At 45.0% G+C, this 19,286-nt stretch overlaps 1 protein-coding gene across 7 annotated transcripts in view; it reads left to right on the top strand.

The window, feature by feature from the left end:
* FBXO34 (F-box protein 34) overlaps positions 1-19,286 on the top strand; it is a 93,240-nt gene that overhangs the window by 20,932 nt on the left and 53,022 nt on the right. For 2 of the 7 annotated variants that reach the window (XM_032770363.2, XM_075065787.1), the window contains exon 2: positions 6,762-6,838. The gene's annotated coding sequence lies outside the window, so the exon portion shown is untranslated. The other 5 variants (XR_012655850.1, XR_012655849.1, XM_075065786.1 and 2 more) reach the window with 5 other exon arrangements.

Raw genomic sequence — 19,286 nt, 5'->3', positions numbered from 1 at the left:
CTCCCCTGCCAGTTCCTACTTCTTGCATAGAATATCCTTTGGGTCACTTCTGCCTGCCTCTCTGTGTAAGAGGCAGCAAGCCCGATACGAGACTTTCTGCACGTGCAAGTAATGGGACCTGCAACTGCAGCTTCCAATATAAAAGGCTGAGGGCCTTAATGGATGCATTAGAGCAGGGGTTGACAACCTTTCAGAAGTGGTGTGCTGAGTCTTCATTTATTCACTCTAATTTTAGGTTTCACGTGCCAGTAATACATTTTAACGTTTTTAGAAGGTCTCTTTCTAGAAGTCTGTAATATATAACTAAACTATTGTTGTATGTAAAGTAAAAAAGGTTTTTAAAATGTTTAAGAAGCTTCATTTAAAATTAAATTAAAATGCAGAGCCCCACCCCCTAGACTGGTGACCAGGACCTGGGTAGTGTAAGTGCCACTGAAAATCAGCTCATGTGCCGTCTTCGGCACACGTACCATAGATTGCCTACCCCTGCATTAGGGCATGCTTATGTGCCCCCAGGTCCAGTGCCCTGTTACAGTCATTGCCTTCAGTGTGTCTTCGACAAAGCATCCTGTATCTGCTCTTCTCAGGGGGCAAAACTTACAACTCTGACCTGGAGGGCCAAGAACTCAAGACACACAATTGAGGTGTAGTGCCATGGAGACATGAAATGACCTTCTCCTTGTGGGGCCTGGATGCAATTCTCTATGCGTATTAAGGTGTGTGGGGTATGTTTTTAAAAAATCAGTTTTCCTTCTCTCTCCCCACCCTCTTCCCCCACGTCCCCATCCATCTCCATTATTAGCAAACACAAGTCCTTGTTTAGTTATAAAAAAGGTCCTGTGTCCTGTAGGGATCATTCAGCTGTGTTATGCAGCAGGGCCTTGGATTCATTTTGATATTAAATTGAATTTACCTAATGCTGCCCCAGAGTTTCAGCTCTCACTGTGCTACAGATTCCTGTACTGGAAAACAGGTGACTCTTGTTGTAACAGCTGTCGGAAGGGGTGGGAAAAGGCTGAAAGCTTGGACAGTTGGTTTTCCTGGCACCAGGAAAGCATGGAAGGTGTGTTTGGGTTTGGAAATCTGGAGACAATTGAGGCTTTGTGCTGGAGAGGATGCATTTCTTCTTTCTCTCATCCTTTTGGGTATGGGTGGAGATGAGGTTACATTTAGAGGCAGAGAAATTTGACTTTTGTTTTCTTCCCAAGCACTCTTCAGTAACAATTCACTGTCCTAATATTTGCCACTACATCCAGTGATGCTAGATAATTGCTCAAACTAGGTGTTGCCACTAAAGCGATTGGCAGTGAATTAGTTAATAGTGGCACTTGAACCGTTCAGTTATTCAGAAGCTGGTGTAAACCAGAGCTGAACCATGCTCAGATTCTTTAGGCTTCAACAGGTTGTGGAATTTATTTATTACAGCACCATAGGTATGTATGGCAATAAACTATGGGACCCCGCCCTGCGGTTTACGTTTTAAATTTGATAACACAGTGTGGGAGGATGCTGATAAACAAGAAGTGGGTGGAGGGGTTAGAAGAGGGTGAGGTGCGATCGTGAGATGCTGCTTGTTGGTTCCGCTTTTAGAAACTGGGGGCGGGTCCAGGATTAAAGTAAAGAAGGTCAGTGTTGGAAGAGGAAGTGTTGAGAGTGAGTCAGGGAGGATTGTGAAGCTTCTCTTGTGGCACTTAGAGCTGTGAGCCACTGTTACCCCTCTCAGCCTCAGCAAGTGAGAGCTTTGCTACTGCTAAGCTGGATGTCAGCTCGCTGACACACCAGCCGGTCTGCTTTGCCAGCAAGCTCTCCAGGACTCTGCGAGGCCAAACCTTGACTTGCAGGTGCTGAGCAGGAAACCCCAATTCCCAAGTTCCCGAGAGATGTCTCTGCAGTGTCCAGTCCCTCTCACTGGACACTCAGAAGTTACATTCTCTGCCTCCAAAGAGATTGTGTGCTCATCAGCCTGCTAGGTTAGCTGAGGACTCACTCTCCAGTTTAATACAAAAGCATCTCAGTGTTGTGTAATAAAACAAGAGTAAGTTTATTAAGAAAGAACAGAGATCTAAGTGATAATAGGCCAGGATGAAAGGGACAGATATGGTACAAGACAAAACGTGCTTTCTAGTGATTAAAACTTAATTTCAGCACGTTACAATATTTGTCTGCACAGGTTTCTCACCTATAATCAGTTTCCAGCTACTGTTGCCTCCCAGGTCAAGAGGATCCACATTTTATTAACTCAAAGGCGTCTACTCCCCTTCGTCTCTTAGGTGGTGGGTAACTCAAAAGCCTCTTTGCCCTCGTTATATTACTTCAAAGTTCACTGTCTCTGTTTCAAGAGCCCAGAAGGCTTCCTAGGGGTGCAGACTCCATCCCCCGTTGTGATTAAGAGGGCATCTCCCCTGCGTTCTAGCTCCCTGGCTTTGTTCATCTTATAGGTCATTGTACTTTTCGTTGGCATCTGTGATCAAGCTGCTCAGACAGGTAAATACACATTCCTTTTGTCTGGGGAAGGCAGGACTTTATGTCAAATGCATTTTAAGAACATATTTCCAGCAGGCAATTATATGTTTCTGTACATACATCACCCAGTGAATTTTGGGAACCACATGTTACTAGTTTCCTTACTCTAGTTTGCACAACATCTTTTAGATACAGATTGTGAGTACGGTTGTTTGGGGGCAATGAATATGTCAGGCCTGATGTGAGTGATGGTATAGTGTGCCCTCTGCCAGGTGGCACTGAGGGGCTCCCAGGGTGTCATAAATAGATAGCTAAGGGTTAATGTTTCTTTTACCTGTAAAGGGTTAAAAAAGGGGACCAAACACCTGACAAGAGGACCAATCAGGAAACCGGATTTTTTAAAAGCTTAACGGAGGGAATTTGTGGGTCGTCTTTGTCTTGGCTCTGTGTCTTTTGTCTGTCTCTCAGCTATGAAAAGGTTCTATCTATCTTCTAATCTTCTGTTTCCAAATTGTAAGCACAGGTAAAAAAGCAATATAGGCTTTTATGTTGTTTTGGTTGTATTTACATGTGTGTAGCTTGCTGGAATGTTTCAAATTGGATATCTTTTTGAATCAGACTGTTTATTCATTTTTTTCTTTTAAGCAATTGATCCTCTATTATTGTCATCTTGATACAGAGAAATTTTGATGTCTTTTTTCTTTCTTTTTTTTATATAAAGTTTTCTTTTTAAGACTTGTTTGAGTTTTCTCTCTGGGTAGGCTAAGAAACAAGGGGAGGGAATTCTCTTTGTGTTAAATCTACAGAGGATAAGCTCTGCAGCACCAGGGAATTGGTGGGAGGGGGAAAGAGAGAGAGAATCATTTCTGTTTCCTTGTATTTGGGGTTTGTCTCTTTGTGGAATAGAGAAGATATGCTTCTTGGTATTGTGATGTAAAAAGATTGCGTCAATACTCTGAGGTTAGCCCAGAGAGGAAAGTCTGGGTGGGAGAGGGAAGGGGAAGGGAAGTGGAGTATTTCCCTTGCCGGTAAGACTCAGAGCTTCTGGGTCTTGGGGTCCATTCAGGGAAAGTTTGGGGCGACCAAAGCGAGGCAGGCGCTGTAATTCCTGTCTGGTGGCAGCGAGATAAGATCCAAGCTGGTAATTAAGCTTGGAGGTTCATGCTAAGCACCCAGATTTTGGACGCTAAGGTCCAAATTTGGGAAAAAGCCTTATGATATGGTGGCAGAGGTGGGATAGATAGAATCCAGAAGCCAGTAGGAATATTGTTTTTCTTTTTCTCTGTAGAGCTTTTTAGCAGAGAGAAAGGGTTTGGTTTTAAAAGTAGCCAGAGAGAATTTTTTTTTCTGCTGCTTTGGTAGCTTGCATTTTAAGCAAGGAGCCATTAAGGTGACATTAAGGGTTTATTGTTAAGCAATAGGATTCCAATTGGGAATCAAGTACCCAGCAGTACACACATGCAGATAAACTGTTTTTTCTAGTACAACAGTAGCCAAAAGAAGAAAAAAGGACACGGTTGCTAGGCACTGTTGCCAGGAGACAACAGAGAGCCAGCAGTTCAGACAATAACCACCAGAGGGCACCCCAACACAAGAAAACAGGAACCATGACTTCCAAGGAAGAACAAGCCAAAACCACAGAGCACAAGTGAAACATGGAAAAGAAACTACAAGACCTAGAAATAAAACAAAAAGAGATGGAGCTGAAAGAAAAAGAACAACAAATCAAACTGGCAGCTTACTTAGGCTTATGATACAGGGTTGTAAGGATGGTCAAGGGTTGGGAGCAGTAGGTGATGGGTGTGGAAGAAAGCAGAGGAGCCAGAAGGTGAGCTGAAACTTCCACAGTGTAAGAGGTAAGCAGGGGTTTGAGGCTGGGTGACCATAGATGCTATAAAGGCAGGAGCAGCAGTGTGCAGGGCCTTCGCTGTGAGGATGAAGAGTCTGACTGTGGTAGAGAAGTGTTTGGAAGCCAGTGCATGGTCCCAAGAAGGGCATATGTTTTGGTGCAAACAGAGGAACAGGCAAAGAAAATGGTGGGCATCTTTAAAAATGGAAGCTCTGCAGTCTTCCCCGGGGACATTCATCCCATCCACAGACTGACCCATGAATGTCCCTAGATGCTCACACCTCTTGTTTTGGAAGCAATGATGACACTGTTCCTGAAGTTCCTGGCTGACCAATGGAACTTGCCCTGGTGACAAGATAGCCACCCTTTCACTGTGGTAACTTGGCTCTCTTGAGCCAAGTGTTTGGCAGCCCTCAACGAAGGCATCAATTTGTCCATGAGCAATGAACAGCCATCGTTGTAGCAGTCCTGGGTGTTTCAAGGGAGCAAGACGTTGTGCCTCTCTTCCCGGAGATGCAGCATGCACCAGTGCAACCAGAAGAGGGGAAAAGTAGAGGTGGCTTTTAATCCCCCTTTGCACTTTCAATCAGCCTAGAATCCTAGTGACCAAAAATGTCTGTGGTGTGATTTAGGGAACTGTCTGTGATGCCCACAGTGGCTGTAGCAGCATGTTGATACTTGTTCCCCAGCCCCTATGCTGGTACTTGCAAGGGGCATGCACAAGGCAGCCTGTGGCATAGACACCAACTCCGTAGGTGCTCCGGAGCTGGAAAAAAATTGGTGGGTGCTTGGCACCCACCGGCAGCTCCCTGCCCCCTCCCCTCTGCTCCAGCTTCCCTCCGCCTTCTCCTCCTCTGCGAGTGCGCTGCCGCATCCTCCTTCTCCCACTTCCCTCCCAGTGCTTGCACTGCAAAACAGCTGATTCCTGGGGCAGGGGAGGAGGGGGAATGTGGTGCGCTGGGGTAAGAGGTGGGGCTGGGGCAGGGATTTGGGGAAGGGATCCAATAGGGTCAGGGAGGGAGCGGACTTAGGGTGGGGACTTTGGGGATGGGGTTGGAATGGAGGTGGGGAAAGGTTGGAGTCGGGGTGGGGAAAGGGGCAGGGGGCACGGGCACTCACCAGTGCTGGAGAAAGTTGGTACCTATGGCCTGTGGCTGTCCAACACACCATCTGTGCTGGGGAAATTCTCCTCTGGCTGGCTGTGATGCTCTTGTGGAGCAGTGAATGTGGATTGTAACTGTGGGGAGAATTCCTCTTGTTGTGCCTTTGTGGGTATCTTTGAGAAGTGTTAAACCTATGACAAAGGTAATATAGCCATTTTCAGTCAGATAGGGTGTGGCTTCACCTGTAGCCTGAGGTTGGACAGTTGCCACAATGCCTTGCTGGTGGGTTTAAATTACATTTCAGTAAAGTAACACCTCTTTTCTCTCCTTTGAGCTGACCTTGACTGTCATTCATTTGTGGACAATACCAAGGTAGGAAGGGTTATAAGTGCTTTGGAGAATAGGATTCAGTAAGGACAAATGCGAAGTACTCCACTTAGGAAGGAGCAATCAGTTGCACACCTACAAAATGGGAAATGACTCCCTTGGAAGGAGTGCTGCCGAAAAGGGCCTGGAGGGTCATAGTGGACCACAAGCTAAATATGAGTCAACAGTGTAATGCTGTTGCAGAAAAAGCAAGTATCATTCTGAGATGTATTAGCAGGAGTGTTGTAAGCAAGACATGAGAAGTAACTCTTCTGCTGTACTCTGCGCTGATTAGGCCTCAGCTGGAGTATTGTGTCCAGTTCTGGGCGCCATGTTTCAGAAAAGATGTGGACAAATTGGAGAAAGTCCAGAGAAGAGCAACAAAAATGATTAAAGGTCTAGAAAAAATGACCTATGAGGGAAGAGTGAAAAAATTTGGTTTGTTTAGTCTGGAGAAGAGAAGACTGAGAGGGGACATAACAGTTTTGAAGTACATAAAAGGTTGTTACAAGGAAGAAGGAGAAAAATTGTTTTTTTTTAACCTCCGAGGATAGGACAAGAAGCAATGGGTTTAAACTGCAGCAAGGGAGGTTTAGGTTGGACATTAGGAAAAACTTTCTAACTATCAGAGTGGTTAAGCACTGGAATAAATTACCTAGGAAGGTTGTGGAATCTCCATCATTGGGGATTTTTAAGAGCAGTTTGGACAAACACCTGTCAGGGATGGTCTAGAATCCTAGATAATACTTAGTCCTGCCTTGAGTGCAGGGGACTGGACTAGATGACCTCTCGAAGTCCCTTCCAGTCCTATGATTCATATGGTCCCTTCACAATGGAACCCGCCAGATCTGTTTCCTGGTCAGTGTGTTCTCTGCTGTGCATTTGTTGATGTTTCTGGTGGCTCTTTTTAGTTTAAAGAGAGTGTTCATTACATATTCATTATCTGTGGTTCTAACCTCCCTCTTTCTTTTGTTCTTCAGAAATGTCATTCCCGGGAGTGTGCAAGAAACCCTAGAGAATTGTAATGTCTAAGCCTACACGGAGTGACAACTCTAAGGTACTTTTTTAATTGTCGCATAACTTATTATGGGAATTGTTTACAGGTGCACAGCTCATTGCTCTCTGATTTCCTGTCCTCAGTGCAAACTCTTGGCATCCAACTCAAGACCCTTGTGATGTTTGGAGGGCCTGCCGTGTGGAGCATCACCTTTTCCACAACAATGACTTTATTTCATGACCCCCTGGAACTCTGAGGCCAAAAAACATGTCCTTCCACAATAACAGGCCAGCAGACAAAGCGAGCCCTCCCTCATAGATAAATTACAGCTACAGGATAGGTCTGGGTTTGCGTGGGAACACGAGTGACCTGTGTAGTGTCATCTACCCAAAGATATATGTGCAGTTCCAAGCCGTCACTCATCACTCTGGCTGCCCGAGTGGACACGTTCTCCCTTCTGTTTGTATGGAGGCACAGCATCCCTATGGTTGTCACAGTAAGATCACATCTTGAGCTGGTACTTGCTGTCAGCCTTTGTGGTGTTTCCAGGTCAGTGAACTCCTGGACATCTGCATAACAGAAGGCTTTTAAAAAATATTTTTTAGACTGCAGCTATCTCTTGAGGCTAACATATTGCTAAAATTTAAATGAAAGGCCTTTTAGTAGTTCTTCCTGCCACACTTGTTAACTTTCAGATGCTAGCTTTCTCTGCTGCTTGATCCTGCAGTGATGCCATAATGCTGAATTTTGGACAGCCCTCATCATTACCATGGCAACAGACTGATGTCACAGACTCAAGGACATGACTTCAGTGCATGATCATGCAGAGGCAGAACCTGGTTTGTGAAGGAGAAAGCTGACTAACAGACACCTGAAAAGCAAGCAAGGGGAAGCAAGGTGTTTCAGTTTAAAAATTTCCCTTTTTAAAAGGCAAATGTGAATCTGGTCACATCTTGAGATGGGAATGTTCTGCATGGATGGATGGACGTTCTTAGAATCAATATGCTGACGTTTCACAGGTATCCTGTATCTTTTTTAATCTGAGTGTTCCTTCTCGGCTGAGAAACTTACTTTTTAGTTTAAGACCTTTTAGTGTGCCATTTTAGGACGCTTTGTATCTCTTGTACATAATGACAAAATTTCTGCTTAGTTAATATATTCAAATAATTAAATTTGTTTTCTGAAGCTTTTATCTCACCCGTAACATTTGAAAGTGAAAGGGAGCGCTGTATCTGCATTATGGTCACATTTTCCTGTATCCTATTAGCAGATTCCAAGATTGTTTAATGTGGTCTCCACCCATTTCATTTGGCTGCAACCTTTGCTCCCATGAAAGCAAGGCTGATTGTTCTGAATTGCTCTGTATATGTTTTTTGGCACAGCATAAAGGTACCTACAATAGCACATCCATTGTCTGACAAAAAGCAGCTTGCAGTAAAAACTACAAATAAAAGAGTGCAGTGCTGGGGCAAGACAGATAATGGTGCTTTTCCCACCCGTTATGTACAGCAAACTCTTAACGCTCTTGCCTTTTGCGTGAGCTCTTAATAACAGTGATCTAGGGTTTAGTTTAATTAATGGAGTAATGGTGGACTAAAATATTTGCATAGTTCATTGCTGTGCTCTGAGTCAGGGGCTCTTAATCTTTCCAGACTACTGTACCCCTTTCAGGAATCTGATTTCTCTTGCGTACCCCCAAGTTTCACCTCACTTAAAACTACTTGCTTACAAAATCATTCATAAAAATACAAGTGCGTCACAGCACGCGATTACTGAAAATTGCGTACGTTCTCATTTTTACCATATAAGTATCAAGTGAATCAACTGGAATATAAATATTGTACTTACATTGCAGTGAATAGTTACCATAGTGTATGGAACAGTAGAAACAAGTCATTGTGTAAAATTTTAGTTTGTACTGACTTTGCTAGTGCTTTTTATGTAGCTTGTTGTAAAACTAGACAAATATCTAGATGAGTTGATGTACCCACTGGAAGAACTCTGCATATCCCCAGGAGTATGCGTATCCCTGGTTGAGAACCACTGCTCTAGGTCACTATCTCCTTAATGTGGACTGTTCGGCTCCTCACATCTGAGGATGGGAGACCCAAAAGCTCTTAATTGCACACTGAAGTGTTGTGCTTTTATTTGCATGCCTTGAACAGGTTTTTACCAAATGAACTTGCAGATTTAAGTAAAGCATTTGCACTTGGAGTTAGCAGCCTGCACACCTCCAGGAAAAAAATAATGCTTACGTGTGTGGCTAATATAGTCTTGAGTAGTGTCATTCCATTCTGAGCTACTGAATGGATGGCCCAGTGTGTCATCTTGCTACAGGATCCGATACAGATGACTGCGAGTTGTTCATATTGAAGAACTCCAAAAAATGACTGCGGCACATGTGTTCAGCCCACCAGTGTTCCCTAGTGCCGAAGTCCTTTGCAGGCACTCTGTGAATAGTTTTGGCTTAATATAGTTACATTAGAGCTACTATAGGCAACCGTTGGAAGTACCAGTTGTTTTTAAATGTTTCATTGTACAGTATTTGACAGGGAAAAAAATTTCAAACTGATCACTTTGAGTTTAGAAAAATGAGCAGAGACTTCTTATTGCAGCACAGTCACCTCCAAGAGCAGGAAGCCGTAGAATAGTAATAAGCAAGGAAAATTATTGGCTCAGTCGGGAGACGTGGACTGAGTACCTAGTCTCCAGCTTCAGGGGACAGAAAATATCATGAGACCTGGGGCTTCACATTGCTCTGCAATGACCAATCCAAGAGTAACATTCATGGGCTATGAAGAGTCCTGTCAGCCTTCATCCAGGGGAAGTCATTGTGATATGACCCTTCAAGGGAGGAAAGTTAGAGGAACCCAGAAATGTGGTGGTGTTTTTTTTTTTTTTTTTTAAAAAAAGGTAAAAAGTTGGAGGAGCTGGGAGAACTTAATATGGACAGAAGTCCAGTCTTGCAGTGAAGCCTGTTGAAAGAGCTCTATGCCCCAGTCAAATGTAGGGACACTCAGCTTTTCAGTGAAGGGATCCTGGAAAACTGCTATCTGGTCTCCTGAGTGTTTGGAGTAGTTGCTTTGGCCTGTGGATATTTTTCTAATTGAAGATGTATTATATGATGACTTTGTACTTTGGCAAAAATGCATGTTCTGTAAGTGCTGAAGAAATGTCTCTTGGATTGTTTGTATGAAGAACCATGTAAAATAGGTTGGAAGTTTATGAGGTCAATGCAATCAATGCAAAGAGCAGGGGATGCAACTTCATAAAAAGAAGGAAAGACCTGACCGTGGGAAAAGAAAAGGGGTGAAAAAGGCAGAAGTGAAGATGAAGGATGGTTCACAGGGTGTTTATGGAATAAAGACCTCATCAGACGAAAGTGTGACAGATTTACAATGTGTAACAATAGATCAGTGATCTACATCTCCATGAATAAAGGCCATGGGTTTTCAAGTTGTTGAAACTTTGTGTTTTAAAAAAAATGACTCGTGGTTGTTTTTAATAATCTCGTAATCCCTAATGAACATATGAATTATGCTTTGGGGAATTCTTCTCCTGTCCCTGTGCTATACAATATTCTCTTTGGCATCTGGTAGCTGGAGCTGAAATTATTAAAACTGAAAGCTTTCTGTGAAGCCAGTTCACTTTTTGCCATTTGTTTACTTTTTTTCATTCTGCCACTTGGAACAGTCAATTTCACTTCTAGGATCTCCTAGTCTGGCTGAATGCTGCAGTGGTAGGATGGTGTAGTCTTCAGGTGAATAATATGTCTCTAAAAGTAAAGTGTATGTAAAGAAATTTTGAAATACATTTTTTTCCACTGGTATACCTTGACCAAAAGTTGTTTTTTTACATACCCTAAATTTTGGGCCTACCCTGACCCAACAGTGTGGCTTTAAAATATTTCCCCCTCTTCCTACCTTTAAAACCAAATAATTTGTTACTGCCATTATGCATTGGCCCGTCTACTTAGGACGTGGTTATACTTCCCCAGGAATTGCATGAGCAGTGTTTCAGCACAGGGATTCCTCTTGCCCTAGCACATAGTTTCATTTCCCTGTAGTGTTTTGAGAGGCTGTAGGGTGGGATGCAGCTACGCTGAGTTTCCAGATTCCTATCAGTGTGAGTTAGGAGGGGCTGTTTATAGTAGTGATGATAAAAACAGTTATTCCCAGTTGGAGGTTAGTCAGTGGTATGTTACCAGAGCTATGAAATAGTGCAGGAATAGCTCAGAACTGAAAAATTAGGACTTAAAAAAAAAACTGTTTTTTTTTTCCTGAGGAAGATGTTTGAAATTTTTTCCTGCAAGTGTGTGGAACACTAATGAGACATGTTAAATGTTGAGAGATTAAGTTGATACAATATGATTATTGCTCTAGCAATGTTCTTTCATGCTAGTAAAGTTCAGTTGGCTTTCAGAAGAGGGATTTAGTTGCGATTTGTTGCCTAAATCCCAGCATTAGAAGCAAACACTTTGAAGTTTCATTTTTATTCTGTCTGTAGTATTATGTTCTCACATCATGCAGTAAATCTCTTATAGAACATTCATATACAGAGAGACCTAAAAATGTGTTGAATAATTTCATAGTGATCCCATTGCCACATCAACTTAAATCAGGTCCATTTAAACAAGCCTATTAGAAGTACACCTCTACCCGGTATAATGCGAGCCAATATAACACGAATTCGGATGTAACGCAGTAAAGCAGCACTCGGGGGTGGGGGGGGTGCTGCGCACTCCAGCAGATCAAAACAAGTTCGATATAACACGGTTTCACCTATAACTCGGTAAGATTTTTTGGCTCCCGAGGACAGCGTTGTATCGGGGTAGCTGTATAGTTTCCATTTCAACAAGCCTATTAGAAGTAGTTTCAGGTATGTTATCCGCTTCTGAATCCCATTGCCAATTCGTTTGTGGGTTGTTTTCATTCACTTTTCCTCTTCTTAAAAATTCTTTTGATCTCCCCTGTTCTGTGGGTTTCTCCCCCTACATAGACGATATTGACTGACCCTACAGGGAAAACAGGGAAATTTACTATACACAGAGTTTGTTTTCTCAGTTTGCTTACATTTGACATCCTTTTTATTTAATTTTTCAATTATTCCTTCTAGAGGTTACTTGGAATAACAGTAGGGACAATATTTTCAGACAGATCCGCTCTTCTAAAAAGCGGGTATCTCTTTAAATTAGTAATTTGCATCAACAGAGCCCATAGCAAATGGGTCAACTTTTATAGTACACTAAAGCCCTGCAGTGGGACTGGAATCCTGTGGGTCCTGTAGGACCCACTGCCATAACAGCGGGAGTGGATAAAATGTTCTTTGTTGTAGGCGGGATTGGGTGGATAAAAAACCCAAACTGCGATAATTTGTGGAAAAACACTAAATCTCTCATCAGTTTGTCATGAATAGAATTCAGCAATGTACAGCAAGTTTTTTTCTTTTTTTAAATGAAGGTTTTAATAGTTTAAATTTAGGCCAGGAATAGAAGCAAATTTGATGTCTATTATAAACAGAGTTCAGTTTTGTTTTTTTTTTTTTTTTAAACATGGTTTAAGCAAGATTTGTTTGAATTGTTTTAGTGGTAAAAATTGTGTCTGAATTCAGTGTGTGTGTGTGTAAAAATATTCACAAACTTTTTTTTTTTTTAGTAGCATGGGGGAATCTGTTTGTCTTGCAGGATCTAAGGTTTTTGCAGGTGGGAGCAGGATAAAAATGCAACATACAATGCAGGAGTGGGTGAGAGTGGGTATTGTGGGGCACAGTGGGCTTAACAAATAGTCCACTGCAGGATTTCTGAGATATGCTGCAATTTTTTTAGAATAAAGTATGAAGGGAGAGACACTGAATGAGATTCCTCTTAAATAATCTATCATCAAAATTCCAGTGCAAACGAGAAAACATATCTTTTATTGAAACTTGGATATTATTTTTTCAGCCTTTTTTTTTTCTTTCCAAAGAATTAATGAAATTGCAATTCATGCTGTTTGTATGGTAGTTAGAAGTTTAATCATCTAAGTAGTTGCTAGTCATAATCTTGTAGTTGCTAGCTCTAGGTTCTTGTGGCCCTGTTTTTTGTTTTTTTGAAAAGCCATGAAGTTTGTAGGTCTTGAAATTGACTGTTTCAAAGGGCTGTTGTAAAATCTGAGCCAGCAATGTAAGAAGATACCGTACTGAACTTTGGTCTTTGCTGCTGTTATGCTGTTGACTTGCTCCCCAAAAAGGCTTATTCACAGTTGAACTTGTTTGCAAAGGACATCCAGCATGTTTTCCCCATTGAAAGGCTTGTAGAGAATCTGACTGGTAATTTAAAAAGATATGGCTTTTAATGGAGGTTATCATATGCCTCTGTTTTTATCCAACATGTAACATCTTTAAGATGAATTTAAGCTTGTGGGCACATATCACTGCTTTTGAATAAATATTACGCTGCCTAGTCCTTGTGTGTGTGGACAGCCCCTCTGTCTGGGGTAGCACTGGCAAGTAGCTTTGCACTGGTGGGGTTGCCATACCGTACTTAGTGCAGTTGGGGATCCCATCTGTGTGATAACACAACTGGAAGAATCAAGCCCTGTGTTTTCTGCTTTGACATCTCACTAACCTGTTCTCTTTTTCATGCATGAGCTCTGACTTCATAAGCTGATCCTATGAAGTTTGAATGTAGGCATCCTCGGTCTGTGTCTAATGGTGCTTAGAGAATGTGGTGCCACATGGAAATCACAGGGCCTGATCATGTGAGGTACTGAGTCCCCCCCCGGCCACTGTGGAGTTTTGACCCTTCAATGAGTGGGTTTTGACTGCCTTCAGTGTGCAATCTGTCTGACTGGGAATCCATTAAATTCTCATACGTGCGTGTTGACTGTAAAGCTGCACCAGCAACGTATGATTGAGTCTGGGGCATTCTAGTTATTCTTTGAGTGATTGCTTATGTCAGTTCTAATTAGGAGTGCACATGCTGTGTGCACAGCTGCCGGAAGGTTTTTCCCCTAGCAGCACCTGTCAGGTCCGTCCAGGTGCCCCCTGGAGTCATGCCTCCATGGCGCTGATGAATATAGGGCCCTGCCGACCCGCTGCCACCTCAGTTCCTTCTTACTGCATGTGACAGTTAGCAGGAATGCTCATCATCTCTTGCTTTGCAAGCATAATTTCTCTAGCAGTCTTGCACTATTTCCCTGTAAAGAGTTAGTTAAGGTATAATAGTTAGTATAGTATAGTTTAGAAAAGTTTCATTTGGATGTACCCACCCTCCTTTTCCGGGGCATGCCTCAGTCCCTGGGGTTTAAATCCTGCGCAGCTTGTGGCAAGTCTGTACCAACAAGTGACCCCCACACTTTCTGCTTGAAGTGCTTGAGGCAAAGCCACCAGGAAGAATGCTGCAAGATCTGCAGGGAATTTTGTCCGAGGACTCAGGAGGAGTGGGATCAGCACCTCAAGATCCTTTTGATGGAGGCTGATCTCCGAGGGTCATGTCAACTCCTGCCCCTGCACGGTAACAGTTGAGTCCGGGCCCTCAGCACTCCCTTATCTGGGAAGATCCGTGATCTGCAGTTGCCTTCCACACTGGAGATGTTCGAGGCTACCAAGGACCTCATTGCCTTCACGGCGCTGCCTTCCTCTCCAAGGCGAGACAGGACACCGAGCTCAGTTTCAGCGGCACCCGTGAGACCCTTGGTGACATCCAGAGGCAAGATGGTAATGGTACCATGCTAGTTGTGTCATCTCCTTGGCACTGGTTGCCAGTACCATCCACCAGTGGGTGGATAGGGGAGCTGCACTGGTCCCTAAATTCCAGTCACCTCTCTCGGGCACTGGTGAGTGGTTGGTTCTCTTATAGTGAGACCTCAGAGTTGGAAGCAGAATCCTATAGATCCAGGAGATCCAGGACCGACAGACATGGACAGCAGCAGCTTCTTCCGGGGCCCTGGCCTGGTCAGTGGCAGGCAACCTGCCCAGTGGCCGTTCTGGATCCCCTGGGCGTTCCACCACGGTCAGGACCAGAGTGAGAGGTCCTACTCCAGGTTGGCGTTGGTGGCCTCAATATTATATGTGCCTTCAGTACCTCACGTGGGACAGGACCAAATGTTTGCTCTGCCAGCGCTGACGGCACCGGAAGACTGGGTGCTGCGAGATCCCCTCAGTGCCAAGGGCAGGGAACAGCTAGGGCCTTGTCCTTGCCTGATGAGGTGGTGGCAGGAAAATTGACGGTCCCTGCCTTGCAGGACAGCATAGTGCTCCAGCAGCTGATGATGAGGGTGGTGCAGAATCTGGGGATCCGGGCCGAGCAAATTGTCGAAACATCAGACCCCATGGTGGACATTCTCGCCCCCTCTGTTCCCTCCCGTATTGCCTTGCCACTCATTAAAACAATACAGGACACCATCAAGACCTTTTGGCAGACCCCTGCCTTCTTACCACCAACAGCGAAGAGGAATGAAAGAAAATACTTTGTTCCCTCTAAGGGGGTCGAGCACCTATACACTTATTCCCCAGTGGACTCCCTAGTGGTGGCGGCGGCTAATGAGCAGGAGCGCCAAGGTTACTAGGGATCCTCCCTGAAAAACCAGGAGGCTAAAAAGCTGGACCTCTTCGGGAGGAACATTTATTCCACCAGGGGGCGCCAGCTCTGAATTTTTAATCACCAGGCTGTCTTCAGTAAGTACAGCTACAACTCCTGTGGAGCGACAGCAAAATGTATGGAGCTGTTGCCACAGGACTCTAGGGCAAACCTCTCCTTGGTAGAGGAGGGGAAGCTCATTGCCTGGGCTTTGCTGCAGGAAGCCTTCTGTGGCTGATTCGGCCATCCACGTTTAACTGTTAGGCTCTGCTGCCGGCCTGGGATCTTGGCTGCCAGCCCCAGGGACTCCGCTCGCTGCCAGCCCAGCGCAGGGCCAGCAGTGGAGTCCAGTAGTGGAGTTTAAACGTTAACCGGAATACCTTATCGATAAGACTGATGCTTATCGGTTAATGTTTTACATCTCTATCCAGGACCACCTGTTCGAGGGCTCGATCCTCTTTTCAGAAAAGAAGGATTCACGGCTTCATAGCCTCAAGGACTTGAGGGCCACCCTCAAGTCTCTTGGTTTGCACACTCTGGCCATGCAACGTTGGCATTTTAAACTACAACCTCTGCCTCGTTTTTACCACCCTCAAAACATGCAGGACTTTTCTTGGAGGCAAAATAGGAACAACAGGAAGAGGTCTCACCCTTTGTCAGCCCAGGGCTCTGGGCAGGCGAAATAGTCTGCAGGCCAGAAGCAGAATTTTTGAAGGTGCGCCCTGGGGCAGACACACCAGTCCAGACTCTGGATCCATTCCCCCTTATCTTTTCGTGCCGACTGTCCCATTTCTACCCTATGTGGGCCCAAATTACATTGGATCAATTGGTACTCTGCACGGTAGAAAGAGGATACTCTCTCCAGTTCTCTTCCCTCCCTCCCTTCCACCCCTCTTCCCTGTCCCTCTTTAGGGACCCTTCTCATGAGCAGCTCCTTGCGCAGGAGGTGCACTCGCTCCTATTGCTGGGGGCGGTGGAAGAGATTCCTCAGAAGCTGAAGGGCAAGGGGTTCTATTCTCGGCATTTCCTTATACTGAAAGCCAAAGGAGGCCTCAGGCCTACTCTAAACCTGCAAGACCTCACAAGTTAGTGAAGAAACTGAAGTTCCGCATGGTCTCTTTGACCTCCATTATCGCTTCCTCGGATCCGGGGGACTGGTATACCACCCTCTACTTGAAAGATGCTTACTTTTATATTTCAGTAAGACTGTCCCACAGAAGGTATTTCAGGTTAGTGGTAAACCACAACCATTATCAGTTCACAGTCCTTCTGTTCTGCCTGTCAACGGCTCCTTGAGTGTTTACCAAGTGTATGGTAGTCATGACTGCGTTCTTACACAAGTGTCAGGTGCAGGTGTTTCTGTACCTTGACGACTGGCTAATCAAGGGCTGCTCCAGGGCACAAGTGAAGATGCAAATGAGGATCATAAGGATTACTTTTGATGACTTGGACCTTCTACTGAATGTGCAGAAGTCAACCCTATTCCCCGTTGAACAGATAGAGTTCATAAGGGCAGTATTGGATTCTACACAGGCGAGGGCGTACCTCCCAGAGTAGCATTTCCGGTCTCTGTGCAACATCATACAAAGTCTCAGGCAGTTCTTTGCCACCACAGCAAGGAATTGTCTAAAGCTTCTTGGCCACGTGGCCGCTTGTACCTATGTAGTACAGCACACCATATTGAGACTCCGACCTCTTCAGGCATGGCAGGCTTCGGTATATCGGCCTGTTTGGGATGGTCTAGACAAAATTGTCACTCTGTCCCGCCTGGTCCTCGAGTCCCTCCTATGGTGGCTTGACCCATAGGTGGTGTGTGCAGGAGTTCCTTTCACCAGACCACAGCCATCCCTTTCACTGGTGACGGATGCATCAGCCTTGGGGTGGGGTGCGCACCTGGAATGACTCAGGGCCTCTGGTCCCAGGCAGAGCTCTCACTTCACATCAGCATCAGAGAACATGCCAGACATTCCAAGTACATTTGGAAGGAAAAGGTGTATCAGTCATGACGGACAATAAAACAGTGATGTTTTATATAAACAGACGGGGGTGCACGCTCCTTTCCCCAGTGCCAGGAAGTCCTCAAACTTTGGGACTTTTGCATAACACACTCAATACACCTGGATGCTTTGTACCTGCCTGGAGTCCAGAGCGAGTTGGCGGACTATCTCAGCAGGTCCTTTCACAGCCACAGATGGTCCCTACACATGGATGTCACGAATACCATCTTCCAGCAGTGGGGATTTCCCCAGGTAGACTTATTCACCACGTGGCGCAATAGGAAGTGCCTGCTGTTCTGCTCCTTCCTGAATCACAGCCCGGGCTCCATCGTGGACGCGTTCCTCCTCCCCTGGAAGGGACACCTCCTTTACGCATTTCCATCCCTACCACTCGTTCACAAGGTCCTACTCAAAATCAAGAGGGATGAAGCCTCAGCGATATTGATAGCCCCAGCCTGGCTCCGTCAGCACTGGTACACCTCTCTCCTGGAAATGTTCATGGAAAACCCAATGACCTTATCGCTGCTCCCAGATCCGATAACTTAGGATCATGGCCCCCTCCAGCACCCGAACCTCAAATCACTTCATCTCACGGCATGAAAGCTCCATGGCTAAACCCATTGGAGTTGGCTTGTTTGGGTCCAGTCAGAGAAGTCCTTCTTGGCAATAGGAAGCCCTCCACTAGGGCCACCTACCTGGCCAGTGGAAAAGATTCACACTTTGGTCTTCACAATATCTCCCATCTTCAACTCTGTCATCAATACCCATGATACTGGACTACCTTCTCCATCTTAAACAACAAGGGTGTTCCTTATTGTCAATAAAGGTCCACTTAGCTGCCATTTATGCTTTCCATCCAGGCGTTGGGGGCCGGTCAGTCTTTGCCAATCCGATGGTGAGTCATTCTCTAAAAGGTCTTGACAGACTATACCTCATGTACGACAGCTGGTCGTGGCCTGGGACCTTAACCTGGTCGTTCCCAGACTAATGGGGCCTAGAGATGTAAAATAGAAAATGGTTAACTGGCTAACCGGTAAGTATTAGTCTTACTGATTAAATGCCCTAACTCTTAACCCCAGCCCCGGGCCAGTCAGAGCGACCCTAGGCCCAACCAGCTGGAGCGGTCCCAGCACCAGCTGTGCTGGCTGGCTGGCAGGAGCAGCCCTGGCCCTGGCCCCAGCAGTTAACTGGTTAAATGATATAATATTAATCAGTTAACTGATTAACCTTTTAAAACAATATTTACATCCCTAGTGGGGCCACCTTTTGAGCCACTTGCAACATGTTCTCTACTGTACCTCTCATATAAGGTGGCATTCCTGGTAGCAATAACATTGGCCAGGAGTGTGTCTGAGCTCAGGGCTCTAACATCTGCGTCTCCTTAGCCGGTGTTCTATAAGGACAAGGTTCAGTTTAGATGGCCTCCAGCTTTTTTTCCTAAAATTGTCTCCCAGTTTCATATTAACCAGGAAATTTTTCTACCCTAAGCTGTACTCAAGCAGCAGGGAGCAAAACCTTCACTCACGTTCGCCAGGCGTTAGCCTTCTATATCGAATGGATGAAACTGTTCTGGAAGTACATTCAGCTGTTTGTCGCAGTAGCAGACAGAATGAAAGGACTTCTAGTCTCCTCCCAAAGAATTTCATCATGGATTACATCCTGAATCTGAGCATGGTATGACCTGGCAAAAATACCTGCCCCTCCACTTACAGCACACTCTGTGAGGACACAGGTTTCGTCAGCAGCGTTCCTGGCTCAGGTTCCGACCCAGGAAATCTGCAGAGCTGTGACGTCGTCCTCAGTCCACACTTTTACCTCACATTACGCCATTACCCAGCAGGCTAGAGATGATGCAGCCTTTGACAGAGAAGTGCTACAGTCAGCAAACGTTAAAGCTCCTACCATGTCTCCAAAATTTAGGCTTGGGAATCACCTAATTGGAATTAACTTGAGC

The sequence above is a fragment of the Chelonoidis abingdonii genome, chromosome 4 (assembly GCF_003597395.2).
Source record: "Chelonoidis abingdonii isolate Lonesome George chromosome 4, CheloAbing_2.0, whole genome shotgun sequence".
Taxonomy (NCBI): Eukaryota; Metazoa; Chordata; order Testudines; family Testudinidae; genus Chelonoidis; species Chelonoidis abingdonii.
Note: the sequence above shows the minus strand (reverse complement) of the source record. Positions and strands in the feature narration are given on the sequence as shown.